Raw genomic sequence first — 18,703 nt, forward strand, 5'->3', positions numbered from 1 at the left:
TTTCTTAACTCCCCATTGCCCGGTCCCCCATTTCTCTTAACCCAAACTCTACCTTTCATCTCTATGGTTATATTCTCTGATAATTTCTTTGTGTTTGCTGTGGGGGTTAAAATTAACCTCTTAAATCCATATCAATCTTGTTTTTCTTTGATACCACCTTCACTTCAATAGGACACATTAACTATGTTCCTATACTCCTCCATTGCCCCACCTTTATATAGTTGTCTAAAATTACATATTTTACATTGAGTTCAAAACCACTGATTTGTCATTAGAGTTTGTGTAATTTATTTCATGTAGGAAGTAAATAGTGGAGTTACAGTTCAAAAATTATTGACTTCTATTTGTATTCCATTGTGGTTGGAGAATGTGCTTTGAGTATATTCAATTTTTTTTTTTTTAATTTCTTGAGGCTTGTTTTATGTCCCAGCTTATGGTCCCTTCTGGAGAAAGATCCGTGATCACTGGAGAAAAATGAGTGTCCTGGTGCTTTGGGATGTAAGGTACTGTATATGTCTGTTAAAATTCTCTGTCTCTTTCTCCTTTCTTTGTTTCTCTGTTGGTAGGGCTCCCTTTAAAATCTGAAGTAGGACAGGTCTTATATTGGCAAAGTCTCTCAGCATTTGTTTGTCTGTGAAAAATTTAAGCTCTCCCTCAAATTTGAAGGAGAGTTTTGCTGGATAAAGTATTCTCGGTTGGAAATTTTTCTCTCTCAGAATTTTAAATATGTCATGCCACTGCCTTCTTGCCTCCATGGTGGCTGCTGAGTAGTCACAACTTAATCTTATGTTGTTTCCTTTTTATGTGGTGAATTGCTTTTCTCTTGCTGCTTTCAGAACTTGCTCCTTCTCTTCAGTATTTGAGAGTCTGATCTGAATATATCTTGGAGTGGGTTTATTTGGATTTATTCTATTTGGAGTTCGCTGGGCATTTATGCTTTGTGTATTTATATTGTGTAGAAGGTTGGGGAAGTTTTCCCCAACAATTTCTTTGAATACTCTTTCTAGACCTTTACCCTTCTCCTCCCCTTCTGGGACACCAATGAGTCTTGAGTTTGGATGTTTTATTTTATCTATCGTATCCCTGAGATCCATTTTGATTTTTTCAAATTTTTTTGCTGTTCTGTCTTTTGTTCTTTCATTTTCTGTTCTGTGGACTTCTAGGACACTGAGATGTTGTTCAGCTTCCTCTAGTCTTGTATTGTGAATATCCAGAGTCTTTTTAATTTGGCCAACAGTTTCTTTTATTTCCATAAGATCTTCTATTTTTTTATTTACTCTTGCAATGTCTTCTTTATGCTCTTTTAGGGTCTTCTTTATGTCGCTTATATCCTAGGCCATGGTCTTCTTGATGTCCTTTAAATCCTTTGCCATGTTTTCATTGCTTGATTGTAGTTCTTTGATTAATTCTGCGAGGTACTTTGTCTCTTCTGATAACTTGATTTGTGTGTTTGGAGTTGGATTCTCCATATCGTCTGGTTTTATCATATGCATTGAGATTTTCTGTTGTTTTTGGCCTCTTGGCATTTGCTCTGCTTGACAGGGTTCTTTCAAGTTGTAAAAAAAAAAACCTATCTAATTTTTCAGAAACACAGTTTGGTGACGTACACTTTCTCTAAGTAATCAGCAGATGGTGTCTTTGAGTCACCTATACCTCTAAGGTCAGTTCTCCACCTTGTCCCTGTGGTGTGTGGGGAAATGATTCTTGTGGGGTCCAGCCGGAGAACTCAGCCTGGGTGTGTTACTGGAGCCGTCCGCCCTGAATGCGGGGTGCTTGTACAGATGGCCAGGAAGGAAGAACAGCCTCAATATTCAAATCCCCCTGGTTCCTGGAGATTCAAGGCCACCGCAAGAGTCCAAGCCTTCATTTCATTTCAGCCCCAGCCCCTCTCTCTTGCTGTCCCACAAACCACCAGACTTGGTGTAGCATCCCTGGTTTCTCTGAGTGGGTCCTCCCGCCCAGCCACAATCCTCCAGGACCTCTGCTGAGGGAATGCCTTGCTACATCACCAGTGCGCACCGTCCCTCAAGGGAAGCCCCGGGCCGCTGGGTTGTGCCGGAGCGCTTTCAGCCTGATGCAAAAATGGCCAAATGGGGCATCTCAACCCACCCTGCCTCACACAGTTCCTCCTTCCCAGCTCTGGGACAACTGGCGGGGCTTTGGGCTGTGGGCACGGCCCTGGGCAGGTGTTTAACCAGCCCTCCCGGGAGCAAGCTGCTAGCCGCGGGGATTCTTTCGGCTTCTGGCTCTGCGCTCCGTTCCCCCAGCCCCAAGGATATTTGCAGCAGGCTATCTTCCAGGCCAGACACCGAGAGGCCGGCCCAGCCCCCTCTTGCTGTGTTTTACTGCGTGGTTCCCACAATAGCAGCTGCAGCCGCTCCTGGGTTTTTCCTTTTTTTTTTTTTTTCTTTAAAAGAGCCCAGCGGTCTCCAAACACCAAACCCTGGCTTCTCTAGACTGCTGCGCGGCTGTGGGACTTCCAGCCAGCTTACCCACTCGTTTCAGAATGCAGACTCCCGGTTTCACCAAGTATACAGCCCCTGGGAGCTAGCAGATCTCGTCCAGCTGGCGCATCTCTGTAACCAGTATTCTGGGTCACTCTCTGGTCCTTATCTAGTGTTTTTCACAGAGGTGTTCCTTTGCCCTGTCTCACCTAGCCGCCATCTTATTTTCTCCCTCTAATTAAATCTTTATAATAATTTTCCAAGCTTTCTTGGTTTCAGTCTTATCTATCAATTCCAGTTTTGGAAATGAGGCTCATTGCAACTTGAATATACAGAAATTGGTAGGTTTTTAAAAGTGTATATAATAATAACCAGTTAAAATATAATTAAGGAGGTGAGACCTCCAAGGAGGCGAGCATGCTGTTGCTCCAGCCCCGTGGTACACGCCTGGCCCAGGGTCCTGGCCGGAGCTGGCCGCGCGCTCCAGCTGCCCCTGGGTCTGGCCACTGGCGCGCCCGGGGCCACAGGGCATCTCGTCACCTTCCACACCTGGGTGCACACCTGGATTGCAGGCCCAAAGTCTGGGCGCTGCTTGCCTGGAGTGCCTGGCTCATGCCCTTCGTGCGACCCCGTGGCCGCCGCTTCCACATGGCCCTCCTCCTGTGCTGCCTGCTGGAGGCACCGTCCATCCGCCCGGATGTCACGGAGGTGGTGGACTGCCAGTGGTCATCTCCATCAGAGGCAACTGAAAATTTCATATCCAAAGAAATTTGGTTGGCACCCCCAGAGTTCTGTGAAATAAGAAGACTTGAAAACTTTGCCCCTCTTTCTGATTTGCACAAATTTTGTTTTGGATTGTGCAATAGAAGCGAGGGGAAGATGGCTGCCGATCACATTGTTAACTGCTGATGGGGCACTGCAGGTTTTACTAGGCTATTTAGAAAAACATTTAGACTATTTAGAAAAACATGTATCCACTGAAAAAAAGATTGGAGAAATCATGAAAGAAGGCAAGACATTTCACCCACTAGTGATGCACGATTGCCATCTTTATAGTCTTTATGACCCTTCAAAGTATAAGCAAGTTTATCCTAGGTTGTATGTCATAGGTAAGAGCCATAGGTAGAGGCTGCTTGTTTGCAAAGTGGCGTATTTGAAGTAGTCCTAATGAATAATGAGGGTTGACCGGACTTGTTTGAAACTGAAAAAATCATGCCTGTAAAAGTTATAGCAAAGCCTTTCTAATTTCAAGTGAATTAGTGTGTTCTCTTGCTTATTTTATTCTTTAAACCTTACAGTATGCCACCAATATAAAGTATTAATGCTCTTGTTACAAACATGAGAAAAATTTCGCAGTGGTTCCCATTTTTGTATTGTTTTATTATCTCAAAAGTTCAAATAAGATGTCCTAGTCTTTGTTTTTCTGACTATCCAGTGTATTAGCACTTCCCCTGATGTGCTTAGCAGGTTGACCCATGAATTCCCTAGACTTTCTGCTGGAATTAATTTAAGGACATCATGATTAGGTGGTAAAATAGACTTGAAACAACCTTCAAGCCATAATGTCATTTTCTTGCTATATCTTTAGCCTTGATGGTTAAAATACAATTCTGCTTAAAACCAAAATTATCCGACATTATCTGTTCCCCAGATTGAAATCTATTTTAGTTAATGCTTTAATGAAATATGAAGCTACTTATCAATTTAACAAAAACCATGATTATTTTTACTCTGAAGTGCTAATTAATAAATGCAAAGAGTTTAGAGAAATGTAGAGCTAGTCATCATTTAATGGTGTTTAATGATGTTTATTTTCAGTATGTCTACTATAATATGGGTAAGTTTTTCACCTCTTTTCAAAGAGGAATACTGTTTGTTGATTAAAGGTGGGAAATGATGAGTAAGACACCTATTTCAAGATCTGTGGCTATATTGTACATTGTACAATGAATTTCATTTTTCATGAAGTGTCTTAGTTTTCTTATCTATAAAATAGTAATAAAGATAAAGATAAATAAAAATAGATAATGAAAGAAAAGAAAAGATCACATTTATAGTGCCAAGATAAAGCAATAAAACATATGGGAACAAACCTAAGATATGTATAGAACCCAACCAAAGCAGCAAACCTAAGAAATGGATGGGACTCATAGGAACAAATCTTCATATTGTGGAGACTTCCTATCCAAGTACAAGAGGTTATCCCATCTATTTTCACCTTTTTTTTTTTCTCAGAATGTTTTATGTGTAAATATTTCTCCTTAATTAGACTATAAACAAATTATATCCTCTAGTTATGCCCACAGTTTAAAAAAAATGTTCAGTTGAAATTTTTAATTCAGCTGGAGGGACAAATATTTAGGAAGAACCAGAGGAAGGAGCAAAAGAAGAAGGGAAATGGTGGTGAGCAGAGAAAATAAACATTGGATGGTTTGCTGAAAAGAGTTAACCTAAAAGCCTGAGACAGCTATCTTCAGACAGGCCTGCAAAGTTGCCCATTGGCTAGTAAACAGTTACCTATATTGATCAGTTTCCTCTAAATTATAAGAGTGACTCAATTGTGCCTAGAATGTACAAACAATATGGTTTGTTACTAATATCTGTTTTCCTTCTAGAAGTCTGGAATTTCAGTGCATGTGCGGTAGAGGGTGCCTGCATGTCCCGCTCCTAACGAAAACCCTGGCCACTGCATCTCCTGTGGGCTTCCCATAGATGGCATTTCACACGTGTTGTCACAACTCATTACTGGAGGAATTGAGCACGTCCTGGTTGACTCCACTGGGAGAGGGCTCTTGGAAGCTTGTGCCTAGTTCCCTTTGGACTTCATCTTACCCATGCACCTTTTCCCTTTGCTGTTTTGCTTTGTGTCTTTTTGCTCTAATAAATCTTAGCATGAGTGTGTCTGTTCTGAGTTCTGTGACTCCTTCTAGGGAAGGGGGTGGTATTGCAGATCCCTGACACAGATGAAGACTTGAAGAAGGCTGCAAAGATAAAAGGGAAATCAGGAAAAAAAAAAAAAAACTGATTTGGGGAGGCTAAGCAAAGGAGGGTTTTAAGAAAACTGGAATGATTAATTTTCAAACACTGTTGAGCAACTCTGAGAATTAAAATGTGTTTCTTTTTTTTTTTTTGTTAATTTCTTTTTTTTTTATTAAATTCAGTTTTATTGAAATACATTCACACACCATACAATCATCCATGATATACAATCCACTGTCCACAGTATGATAACATAGTTATGCGTTCATCACCACAGTCTATCTCTGAACATTTTCCTTACATCAGAAAGAACCAGAACAAGAATAAAAAATAAAAGTGAAAAAGAACACCCAAATCATCCCCCATCCCACCCCATTTGTCCTTTAGTTTTTATCCCCATTCCTCCACTCATCCATACACTAGATAAAGGGGGTGTGATCCACAAGGTCTTCACAATCACACTGTCACCCCTTGTAATCTACATTATTGTATAATTGTCTTCAGGAGTCCAGACTGCTGGGTTGGAGTTTGGTAGTTTCAGGTATTTACTTCTAGCTATTCCAATACATTAAAGCCTAAGAGGTGTTATCTATATAGTGCATAAGAATGTCCACCAGAGTGACCTCTCGACTCCATTTGGAATCTCTCAGCCACCGAAACTATTTCGTCTCATTTTGCATCCCCCTTTTGGTCAAGAAGATACTCTCAGTCCCACGATGCCGGGTCCACATTCATCCCCGGGAGTCATACTCTGCGTTGCTAGGGAGATTTACACCCTGGGAGTCGGGTCCCACGTAGGCGGGAGGGCAGCGAGTTCACCTGTGGAGATGGCTCAGTTAGAGAGAGAGAGGGCCACATCTGAGCAACAAAGAGGTACTCAGGGGGAGACTCTTAGGCACCTAAAATGTGTTTCTTAAAGTAGTTTACAAAAGGTAAACAAGCAGTCTGGCCAGAAGGCTAGTGACAAACATTGTCAAAACATATTATCTTGCCTGACTGTTTTTTAAAACAATGTAGATTGCCACATTTTAGGTTAAGGGTTTCAAAGAAACTAAACATGTATACGTACACACTCACATACTAGTTTGTATAATAATTGCATGAACTATCCTGGTATGAATTTTATTTTTAATTTTCAAAATGCCCAATAAATTTTTGTTGAGTTTTGCCAACTAAGAAAACAAGTAGAAGCAAAAACACTTAAAGGGTGATTAAAGTTTAAGTAAACTGATCAGTAGGCAAAGAAAGTGATCATTAAGTGAATTGGATTTTGGTACTCTGATCCCTCCCCTACAGTCCAGAGATACTCCAGGTCATATTGAGGGAAACAGGCCTGTCCTTGACTTTTCACAATGCCTGTTATAAGAGCCAAATGGAGGGCCAGGTACGCGTGGCTAAGTATTTAAAAGCATTTGCTTAACAGTTTGTTAGCTCAGTTTATATGGTCTATCCTCCTACTTTGACAAGTATACCCTCATAACAACACAATTTAAAAATATGTGAAAAGTTATGACTTTCTATGACTGTCAACAATATAACCACACTTAATTATTTATTATGCAATTAATTATTATGTATGTCTAAATTTCTGTTGATGGGCTGGCTGTGTTTAGATGACTATTAAATAAACACCTACATGACATACATTATTAAATTACCTTCCATGAAATTTACTTCTCTTGCCTTCATGTCAGGTAAATAACTAATCAGCTCTTTATAATCATGATTTTTTCATCGTTTGTGTTCTATGGACAGAAATAACCTAAACCTACTACAGGCAACGCTTTCTTCTGGAAGATTTGCTGCTGGAAATCCTGGCCCCCTCTGCTCCGTGACAAGGCACATGGCGACACCTGCCGGTCCCCCTTCTCTTCCAGGTTTTGTTGATTTCAGCTTCTTGCTCCCCTGGCTTTCTCCCTCTCTCTCTTGTTCATCCCATTGATAAAAGACTACACTAAGAGGATTAAGACCCATCCTGGGCCACACCTTAACTGAAGTAACCTGTTCAAAAGGTCCTACTTACCATAGGTTTACACCCACAGGAAAGGATTAGCTTTAAGAACATGATTTTCTGAGGTATGTACAGTTGCAAATCACCATGCTCATCCACAACTCAAATCCTCCACACTCTGAAATGTCTGAAGCAGCACCACCCACGGCCTTCATGCATTCAGACACAGTCATCCTTGGTTCTGGGAACATCAAGCAAGAGACGTGGAGACATGTTTCCCCGGGACCTGAATGGTGTGCAACATGGGAGTGGATGTTTAGAGTTATGAGTTGCATTGTGCATTGTTGCAGGCCAGCTCTGAGCCCCAGATCCCAAGTGACAGAGTCTCCCATGTGTTCATTTAAATAAATTCAGGTTCAATGTGTATTTGTGTTATTTAGTGCTCTCCAAAGTGCAGGGTCTGGGAGAGGGGCCCTGGTTCTGAAGGTGGGGTTGGGGAGGGTATTTGGGCCCGCAGGAAAGGAATCAGGTAGGAAGTTTTTGCTTGCGGTAGCCCAGATGAGAGACCCAACACCCTGACCTAGAGCTGGTCACTCAAGGAACCAGTCACGGATAAAAGGTTGTTTTGTCTCAACTCGTATCTCTGCAGAACCATGAGCAACCCTGTCACCACGTCTTGTACCTGGACTTGAGACTTCTTTCTTTCAGGAGCAAGGCACATTCGTTACCCTGACTGGAACCAGCTGGTAATTTGTTCCATGTTCCGGAGTAAAAAATAGTTCTTTGAACTTAGGGGCAGACACTGTTTGGCCTACAATTTCTTTAAAGCCTTCGTATTTTAGTGCCCTGCAGGAATTACTCCAAGTCTAGACTGCGTGAATAAGAACTGATATTTTACTGGACATTTTTGTGAGAAGGAGAGAAGAGGTTTACATCCTAAGTAACATGATAAACTTGACAACCCCTCTTTAGATCTTTCTGTTCTTTTCCCCCAGTTCTCCCCTGCCAGCAGCCATCTCAACTCTTCTTCACACCAACGCCCCTTCTCCCCCACGTCTCCAAATAAGCTGGCTCCCACACCACCTGTCTCATCTTGCCGAAGTCTCTCCAAAGCCCTGTTCTATATAGAGAAATTTGAATCTCTTTGGGTTTTTCCAGTTTGCATCTGGTTCCCAGTCATCACTCTTCCCAGCACACAAGGGATCCTCTCTGGGATTCACTGTCTTTAGGGGATAGGGACTAGGGTAAATTTAATAAGGGCTTCCAGCCAGACTTTTACAGTCTACTCAGATCATTGGAGTAGATTCTCAATCCTTCCTTTTTTTTTTTTCCTGATGCAGACTGCAAACAACGAACCAGAGCAGAAAATACCTGCTTTCCAGGATTGCTGTGGACTATTATCTAGAGGAGAATGAAATTGAACTACCGACATTGTGTTGCAAACTCCTTTTTCCTAATGCTCACGTGTTTTCTGCAGTTTGTGGCTCGCAGAGGCACATGAGAGCTGATGCTGAACTTCATCACTGAGCAGCTTTCTCCAAGAGCTTGTTTATTTGGTTTTGTTTTGCTCATTCTCCCCTTATCTTCGGGCCCCATATTCATGGAAAGGAAAAGACAATGAAAAGCATTTTGTGGGTTTGAGGTGAAGGGAGGAGGTTTGTACATGGAATGTTAGCATTCTGGCCATATTATAACAAAAGCTACATATAGGGCTAGACCACTCTGGAGATTTTACTTCCTTTCTCACAGCTGAGAGAGAGCTGATTTGAAATATATTTTACTTCCTCAGGTGTGCCTTTATTGAATCAGGTATTCTTATCTCAAGTGATCTGACATTAAGATCTGAAAATCAGTGCATGAACTTTAAGATAATGTTATCCACAGAAAATATTTGTTGAAAGAATAAATCCATTCTTTACCAGCCAGGTGGAATAGTCTGTTCTCTAAACATTTAATCACTTTTCCACCACTGGGCATTTTTTTTTTTTTTTTTTTTTTTTCCTTCTCTGGACAATTATCTTCTTGCTGGGTGCCTTACATCTTTGGATTTTTTTTTTTTAATTCATTTTATTGAGATATATTCACATACCACGCAGTCATACGAAACAAATCGTACATTCAATTGTTCACAGTACCATTACATAGTTGTACATTCATCACCTAAATCAATCCCTGACACCTTCACTACCACACACACAAAAATAACAAGAATAATAATTAAAGTGAAAAAGAGCAATTGAAGTAAAAAAGAACACTGGGTACCTTTGTCTGCTTGTTTGTTTGTTTCCTTCCCCTATTTTTCTACTCATCCATCCATAAACTAGACAAAGGGGTGTGTGGTCCTTATGGCTTTCCCAATCCCACTGTCCCCCCTCATAAGCTACATTTTATACAATTGTCTTCAAGATTCATGGGTTCTGGGTTGTAGTTTGATAGTTTCAGGTATCTACCACCAGCTACCCCAATTCATTAGAACCTAAAAAGGGTTGTCTATATTGTGCATAAGAGTGCCCACCAGAGTGACCTCTCGGCTCCTTTTGGAATCTCTCTGCCACTGAAGCTTATTTCATTTCCTTTCACATCCCCCTTTTGGTCAAGAAGATGTTCTCCATCCCACGATGCTGGGTCTACATTTTCTCCCCGGGAGTCATATTGCACGTTGCCAGGGAGATTCACTCCCCTGGGTGTCTGATCCCACGTAGGGGGGAGGGCAGTGATTTCACCTTTCAAGTTGGCTTAGCTAGAGAGAGAAGGCCACATCTGAGCAACAAAGAGGCATTCGGGAGGAGGCTCTCAGGCACAATTATAGGGAGGCCTAGCATCTCCTTTGAAGCAACAGTCTTCCCAAGGGCAAATCCTGACACCATTGGGCATTTTTCATGCAGTTTCTTCTATCTAGAATGTTCTCTACATCCGTTTCTAATATCCTGTCATTCCTGGTGAAATTGTTACCACATTTCTCTGCTCAACCAGAGGTAAGAAGAAGAGGGGTTTCTCTTAGTATTTTTGGTGAGTGCGTTCCCTTCTCTGAACCTTTTTGCACAGATGAGCAAGTCAGAATCTGCCCCAAAGACCCTCAAAAATCCATAACAAATAAATGAAGATAAAGGATCCCCCAAAGGGAAACAATTAATAAATCTATTTATGGAAAGAGTAAATGAATCACCAACTCTCTGCTATCACAATTTTGCAGCAGTCACTGCCATCCTTGCAGAGAGCAGATAGAGTTGGCCTTCTGCCCACTAACACATTTAGTGCCATCCTGGATGGTAAATGACCAGAAAGTTTTGAAACTCAGTCCTTGTGTGGTCACAGATCCACAGTATGAATCTGCGCCTGAATAGTGAAAGCTAGCGAAAGGGCAACAACAAATTTAAATTTAATGAGTTGGAAATGTCTAATGAGGCATCAGAGGGATTAACACAAAGTATGGTATTATTTAGCACTGCTTTTAATGCTCTCAGAATAATAATTACAAACCAATTGGGGACCTCCAAATTCATTTGTCACTATAAATTTAAACATCAACAGGAACAAAAACATGATACCAAGAGAATTGACAAATGGACCCTAAATCATACAATGGAACCAGATTTGAAAACTACAAGCTAATGAAATCATGAAGTGTAAAGTATAAATGAAAAGAATAATTATGATGTGTCAAGGATCTCGGAGACAAATTCATCCAGCTTCCTTATATTATAGATGGGATATCCGAGGGCAAGAATGGGGAAGGGACTTGTGAAAGTCATACAGCTGTTGGTATGAGAGCTAGGATGAACCCCATCAGAGTTGGTAAGCTAAAGGGACGATATAATTGCCACAAACCTAGTTCCCCATGGGCACAAAAGCAACCTCACTAACAAGCCCAAGTAATGATAGTGATTCATCCAATTAACACAGCACAGAGGCTTGAAAAAAAATCTTCAAGTGGAATACTAAATTGCATGGTCCTTGATCCCTCAGCTTAGCAGAACCACGTGAAATAGAGAGAACTCAGTATAGTGTATAGTATAGTATTAGAGAACCAGCATCAGGGGCAAGGTTATCCCACATGGTGGAAGCTTTCCTTTTTATAAAAAGGAAAAATCCAGAAGGCAAGTCCTTGGGATCCTTCTTTGGATGCAGAGGTGGAGGAGGAAGAAAAGTGGGTACTCATGGGGAGATGGGATGGTAGCCTAGAAGGGCGGCATGGAAAGCATCTTTCTACCCTGGCTAGGCCACTCAGATCACTCTGTTAACCAGCCATTAGTCTTTCTGAAGCATTAATATCCCCATTATCTATCTATAGAATCAGTGGCTCATAGAGGTGTGCAAAGTGCCCAGGAATTGATCAAGTGAGTGACCAAAGAAACTCTCTTATCTTGGTCTAAGCTATTGATCGAGCAGGTCTAAGCCCAAATTTCCTGGCTCCTGGTGTAGTTCTCTAGCACCTGGAAGGTAGCATGCAATAATGAAAAACATGATTTCTGAACAGAACATCAAAGGATGCTTGCAGGGAGAAGGGGCCAGGGGTTGGAGGTGATCATTCACGTCAATTTGTCCAGTTATAGAGAGAATCAACAGAACACGAAGGATCTGGCCTCGAGTCTTGTCCTGGCTGTTCCTACACTGGGAATAAATAGACTTCCTCTAGATATTTGCACCCCTCATTTGCTCGCTGTTCTCAAATCTCTGCTTAAATGTCATCCCTCAGAAAGGCCCTCCCTGAACACCATATATAAAATAATTCACCATCACCTCCCTGGTCACTCTGCAACCATTACCCTGCTCTAAGTTCCTGTGAAGATCTGCTATGAAAATAAGGCAAATTAAGTAAATTAATGCATTTATTGCCCATCTCCACCAATAGAATGTAAGCCCCAAGAAGGCATGGCCTTTTCCTGCCTCCTTAACCACTATAGCCTTAATGTTTAACAAGGACTGGGATGTACTAGGCACTCAGTAATATTTTTGAATAAAGTGATGGATGAATGAAAACTGAAATCTGTATACAGGATTTAGAAACTTAAATTGTATTCTCTCAGAGGTATTTCTCACGGCTCTCCGAATCTTCTTGTCTCTTTGTTTTCAATACTATTTCTCTCCTAGTTTTTTTTTTTTTTTTTTTTAATACTCTGGCCACTGTTTCTCAGTCTCCATTGCTGGATCCATTTCCTTCTCTGCCTGTAATTGTGGGAGCTTAATAACTTTGATAAGTGCTTTACATACTTACTCTCATTTAATGATACTATCCAAACTCATTGGGTTATATGAGGATTAGCCTCCTTTTGCCTGCAACAAGACTAGTCAAGTTGTTTGAAATTTCTAAGGCTTCAAGTCTCAAAACCACTAAATGGCAGACTAGACTCAAATCACAATGGTATTAATAGCACTTTCTTGGGCCCTATAAGGATCAAAGGAATCAATATCTTCCAAACACTCAGCATAGTGTGTGTGAAACCTGAAAGGCTCCATAAATGTTAACGGTGTTATACTGCTGTTGGGTGCAGTGGAGGGGGGTGCCTCAGCAGGAGTCCTGGCAGGAAACAAATGGCACATTTAAAAGTGTGACCCAGGACCAAAAGGGAGCTGTGAAATGAAACAAAATAAAGTTTCGGTGGCTGAGAGATTTCAAATGGAGTCAAGAGGTCACTCTGGTGGGCACTCTTATGCACTATATAGATATCCCTTTTTGAGTTTTAGTGAATTGGGATAGCTAGAAGTAAATACCTCAAACCAACAAACTGCAACCCAGTAGACTTGACTCTTGAAGACAATTGTATAACAACGTAGATTACAAGGGGTGAGAGTGTGATTGTGAAAAACTTGTGGATCGTACTCTCTTTATCCAGTGTATGGATGGATGAGTAGAAAAATGGGGACAAAAGCTAAATGAAAAATAAGGTGAGATTGAGGGTGGTGATTTGGGTGTTCCTTTTTACTTTTATTTTTTATTCTTATTTTTATTTTTTCTGGTGTAAGGAAAATGTTCAAAAATAGATAGGGGTGATGAATGCACAACTATATGATGGTGCTGTGAACAGTTGATTATAAACCATGGATGATTGTATGCTATGTGAATATATCTCAATAAAGCTGAATTAAAAAAAAAAAAGTGTGGTCAAGGAAAGTTGAATAAAGGAGGAAGGGGAGGAAGTGACTTCCTGAAATCAGAGAGATGTGTGATTGTAGGAAAGGGCCACCCAGCTTACTTTAAGGAACACTTACTTACCTGTGCCCCTTCTAAGGCCCTGGGTGGTACTGCCTGGCGATGTGTTCACATGGTCATGCGTTCAGGTTACGCTTTCAAAAGTGAGATATTTTAACCCCAGTTGGATTAGATCTCTCACTTTCTCTTCTTACTTTCCCTTCACCACATTCTCCCTGCTGTTGGGCGGTAGGGGAGCATTTTGGAACCCAGCTAAGGTCAAGTGAAGTTGAGGAGACGGTTAATTTGTGAATCACAAGTATATCCCACCAAGCCCAGACATTTCCAGGGACAGTTACTGCAGGCATCGCCAGGTCGGAATGGCTGCCGGGGCCACTCCTGTCACCTTCTGTGGCCACTCCCAGCTTGAAGCACTGTGACACAAAAGGGTGCAGCACCACAGGCAGCACCGCTTCATGAACGTGTCCTACGGAGCCACCAGACGTGTGTGGGTTGTGAAAGAGAAAGAAGGTTTGAAATGAACAGATCCAGAATCTGGTCTGTGGCACATTCTTCCAGTCGAGAGATGTGTACAATGGCAAGGAGAGAGTTCAGGTTCCTGACGCCTAGTCATAACAGAATTCTCCTCTCAGAAGTAAATTCCGTTTCATACTATTTCTGCACAAGAACTTCAGTGTGTTAATAACACAGTGACTGCAGTGTTCAAGCAGCTAGGAAAGAGAATGAGTCATCTTTCTCTTCTTTCTCTTTTCTCTACTGAAAATATTGCCAAGGCGATCCACTTTTTGTATGAGATAATAAAGAGAAGGCAGCTAAGAATCTAGGGAACGGTCCTATTGAAGCGTGTGTGGGTTTTATGAAGTGTGCTGGTTGCAAGCTTTTCTAATTTTGAAAGTTGTTGTGATGTCTCATTTGAAATAGATCCTCATTTCCATATGTAAGTTTGCATTTATCATTTTGTATTCTTTTCCATAAGGAGGGTTCAGTATTTGCGAAAGCTTCTCCCACACACAGCTACTTCAGTCCCTGGCTGTGGCCTTAAGTAGAGAAGCAGAGGTGCCACGAAAGGGCAACTTGGCATGAGGAGGCTGGAAGAAGGAACGCCCTCCTTCTCCTGTCACCTTCTGTTTTCCCAATGCAACAGGAAGTCCGAGAGCAAGGGAGGCCAGTGAGTTCAGCCCACTGAGTTTAGCCTATCTGGGCACAAAACAGGATGGAGAAGGACCAGCAGAAGGGGAAACCTCCTTTTCCCTGGCCACACATTTTCAGGATGGTCTTTCGCTGGACTAATTCTCTGGGCCCTCTTCTGAGACCTCCCAATTTGAAATGGACTGACTTATGCAGCTGGCGAGTTTGGGAGAAAGATGTGAGTATTATAGAAGGATCAGCATCTTTTGGATTCTCCTTCCAAAAGGAGATGTGCCTGCCTCCCGAGAGGGTATATCCTGTGTGCTCTTATGCTGTGACACCAGCAACTATCCAGCTGTGCTTTTGAGTGGGAGCATAAATCTAGACCTGATCTGAGCCCAATACACCAGGAAGCTTGTTTCGGATCATGGCTTAGATGTATAGAAACAAGGTCCCTTCCAGCTCGACCTGATGTTGACAGTAATGATAATAAACAGCATGATTGTAGTGATGATGATGATGATAATGGATAATAAAGTATCCATTAAAATATTATTTATAATGGCTAAGCTTTTTGTTGTTTTTAGCTTTCTTTTAAATCTGAATTCTAACCGTATTCGAACATGATAATAATTTCCAGTTTTAGAGAACCTTCACGTGAATTATTGGCAAAGACAACTGGCAGCAAAGATGTTTCATTTTATTTGAGAAACCTATGCATTCTAAATTACAATTACCTTTTATGGATTTCCTAGTGAAATGTCTGCCAAATAGAATAAAGACTGGAAACAAGAACTCCCCCCCCCGCCCCCATAATACACAATGTTTTAAAATGCAGGGATTTTTATATATTGAGGCTGGACAAAATGAAGTGACTCAACCAGTTTTATGATTTCTAAAACAAAGGGTTGAGGTTAAATTGAGTTTTCCCAAGGACTGAATTGCATCTGCTCCTCAAAAAATGTTTGGAGACCAATTAAGAACAATAACAGGAACAACGCCATCAGCACCACCACTACCCAAAACAATGGATAGCATCCGAGTTGTTCTGGCTGGCGTGTGGGTGGGGGAGGGAGGGAGTGCAGTGGCACCTGCTCAGCCCAGATGCACCTTCCCAGGATCCCTAGTGGTTTTTTGAAACCATCAGACGAGCTATAGGATCTCTACGGGCCCACTCACCCAATGGCTGGTTCTAAAAGTTTGCTATAAATTAGTATTCAAAACCCACAGGTAATACACATCATGCCTCAAGTTACCTTATGAGGATTTTCATGGGTTAAAATCCCCAGAGATGACACTGGAGAAGAGGGATTTGGAAGGGTGAGGTGCAGCTATTTTAGGGATGCTTTAGGGGATGTTGGAAAGCTGGCTACTCCACAATCTGATCCACTAGCTGCCTATTAGTTTTTGAAGCAAGTTTGAGGAATTTATGCTTGGATGTAATGTGCTCACAAGGATAAATTTCAGTTAATAAATGCAGTTGCTTTCTATGACAATTCAGAAAAAGAAGTAAGAATGTTTAAAGAGCAAGGCTCTAAACTACTTTACCTCCTGTTGCTGGTTCTGTTTTTATAAAAAATAACTTAAGATTTCAAAGTGCGGTCCCTGGAACAGCAACCAGCAATTGGGATCACCAGAGACACTGAATCACAATCTACATTTTAACAAGCTCCCCAGTGATTTGCATGTGTAATAAACTAGAGCTTCTCAAAGTTGAAAGTCTGTATCGCAAGCTTACTAAGCAAGGCCCTGAGAGGTCTTGCCTGTAGTCTCAGGATACTGTAAACTGGCCATAAGATAGCCACAGCAAGCAGGTTTTCAGTTTTCAAGACGTTAGTCCTGAACAAGCTCTCAACTGAGTTGGCTCACTACTGCATCTCAGGTCTCTTCTTTTCCATCCTGGATTTCTTTCTCGGACTCTCTCAGGGTTCAGCTTTGTCAGTTCAAGCATGTGCTTCAGTTCTCCACTGTCTTTCTCCCTGCTTGCCCCTCCCCCCTCACCTCTGGCTCATCTTACCATTAATTACAGCCTATAGCTTTGAATACGCTGCTTTCTCTAATATCATCATGCATGACCTCTTCCCCAATGGACCTTTAGCACTTTTTTTTTTTTTTTTCATTTTCTAAGAGCAGTAGTAATGCCATGGCAACATCTAATCTCTAGTTGAGGATGGGGTTGGTGAGGTAATCCGAGCAGGTGTTCCTGGAAAAGGAAACAAAGAAGTAGACAGATGAAGAAAAAACTGAGGGAGCCAATTCTAAGCCAGTGCTACTCAAACTTAAATATGCATACACATCACCAGGTAACTACAGAATCTGTTGCAGGAGATGAGTTGGGGCCCAGGGTTCTATAATTCTTACAAGATATCAAGTGATGCAGATGCTGCTGGCCCAAGGGCCAGATTTTGAGTGGCAAAATTTTAGGTAATGTGAGGGTAAGGATATTGCTAGTTTACTCATTGCTATAGTATGGCCACATGTGCTGCCCCAGAGTAGATATTTAATAAATACTAATTGAATTAGAGCTAAGACACCATGTTGGACATGTTGGATGCTTGAGTTCTCATAATACTCCTGCAAGATATAAAATGCTATTGTTTATGGCTGTAAAATTGGAAATAAGCTTACATGCAGGGAGGCACAGAGATTGAGTTGCTTGCACAAACACACAGCATAGCAAAGACAATTGTTGCTTACCAAATATTCCATTGTGCTTTGTAATATCTGCTAAGGCAAGTCTCCCCACTTTGTATGTACTTGTGCCAATAACAAACTGTTTCATCAAGACTTAATTCTGAAGGAGAATCACAATCAACAGTGCAAGTGAACAGCACAGACTCAGGCATAAATCCACGTGAATACAGAAACTAGATATATGATGGAGGTAGTGCTACACATCTGGGGGAAAGGATGGACTCTCAATAAGGGGTGTAAGGACAACTGAGTAATCCACCTTAAGTTGATTTTCATGAGGGTGTGGCTCTGATGTGGATCTAATGTAATTTAGGTTTTCTTCAATTTAGAAAAAAAATCTGGATCCAGATCATTTTGAAAGAGACTTTTACAAAGCCCGTATCTGACAGTAATTTATTACAATGCCCATTGTTGTATGGAAGTTTGTTCTTTATTTACTTTTAATAACAAATTTAAGTCTTTTTTTTTTACTTCAAGGTAGGGAAGATTTCTAAAATATGACAAGAAGTACAAAACATAAAAGGAATTTTTTTCTTATAGATTTTTAAGAGTATATGTTCTTCTAAAACTTTCAAACAAACAGTTCAATAGTCAAATGGACAAAGGATATAGCAGGCCAAAGCCAGCAGACTCAACTGCCAATAAACATGCGCAAAGGCATACCACCTCACCAGTATCAGGGAAATACAAGCAAAACCAATACCCCACTTCTTCAAATTTAGATATTGCCAAACATCATTTTGAAGTTCCTATTTCTCCACATCTTCACCAACTCTTATCAGAGTTACCATTTCACAAGTATCAGATTAGCAAGTTGCTTTCCAGAAGTGACTGTCATTTACATTCCTCCAGCACACACCCCATGCCCTGGTGCTTTAGATGTCATTAGTGTTCACCAATCCACAGTTCTCTTTCTTCTGGACACAAAGATGATGGCGCATCACAGCCCCTTTGGAAAGTCATGTGATTAGTTCTAGGCAATGAGATGTGAGGAGAAGAGCTGTGTGTCACTTTCCACAACAGCACTTATTTGCCTTCCACAATCCTCTCATGTCACTCTTTCCTTGTCACAGTGATGGAGAAGGCCAAGTATCCTAGAAGGTGCAGCTACAAGATGAGACCCTCCAACAGCCCAAGACCCTGATGGACTGATCGGCCCATGTGGACATGTAGTGTGAATGACAAATAAACATTTGTTTGGTTTATCAACTACAATTGTAAAATAAATGACCACTTCAAAAAGTCACATGTGCAACATTTTTTCTAGGCTACAGACCTAGAAATAGAATTGCTAGGACATTAATACACAATCTGGCATGGATGAGGCATTCCTTAAATGTGAGTTACTGTAGCCTA

Source organism: Choloepus didactylus, chromosome 3 (genome assembly GCF_015220235.1).
Source record: "Choloepus didactylus isolate mChoDid1 chromosome 3, mChoDid1.pri, whole genome shotgun sequence".
Taxonomy (NCBI): Eukaryota; Metazoa; Chordata; class Mammalia; order Pilosa; family Megalonychidae; genus Choloepus; species Choloepus didactylus.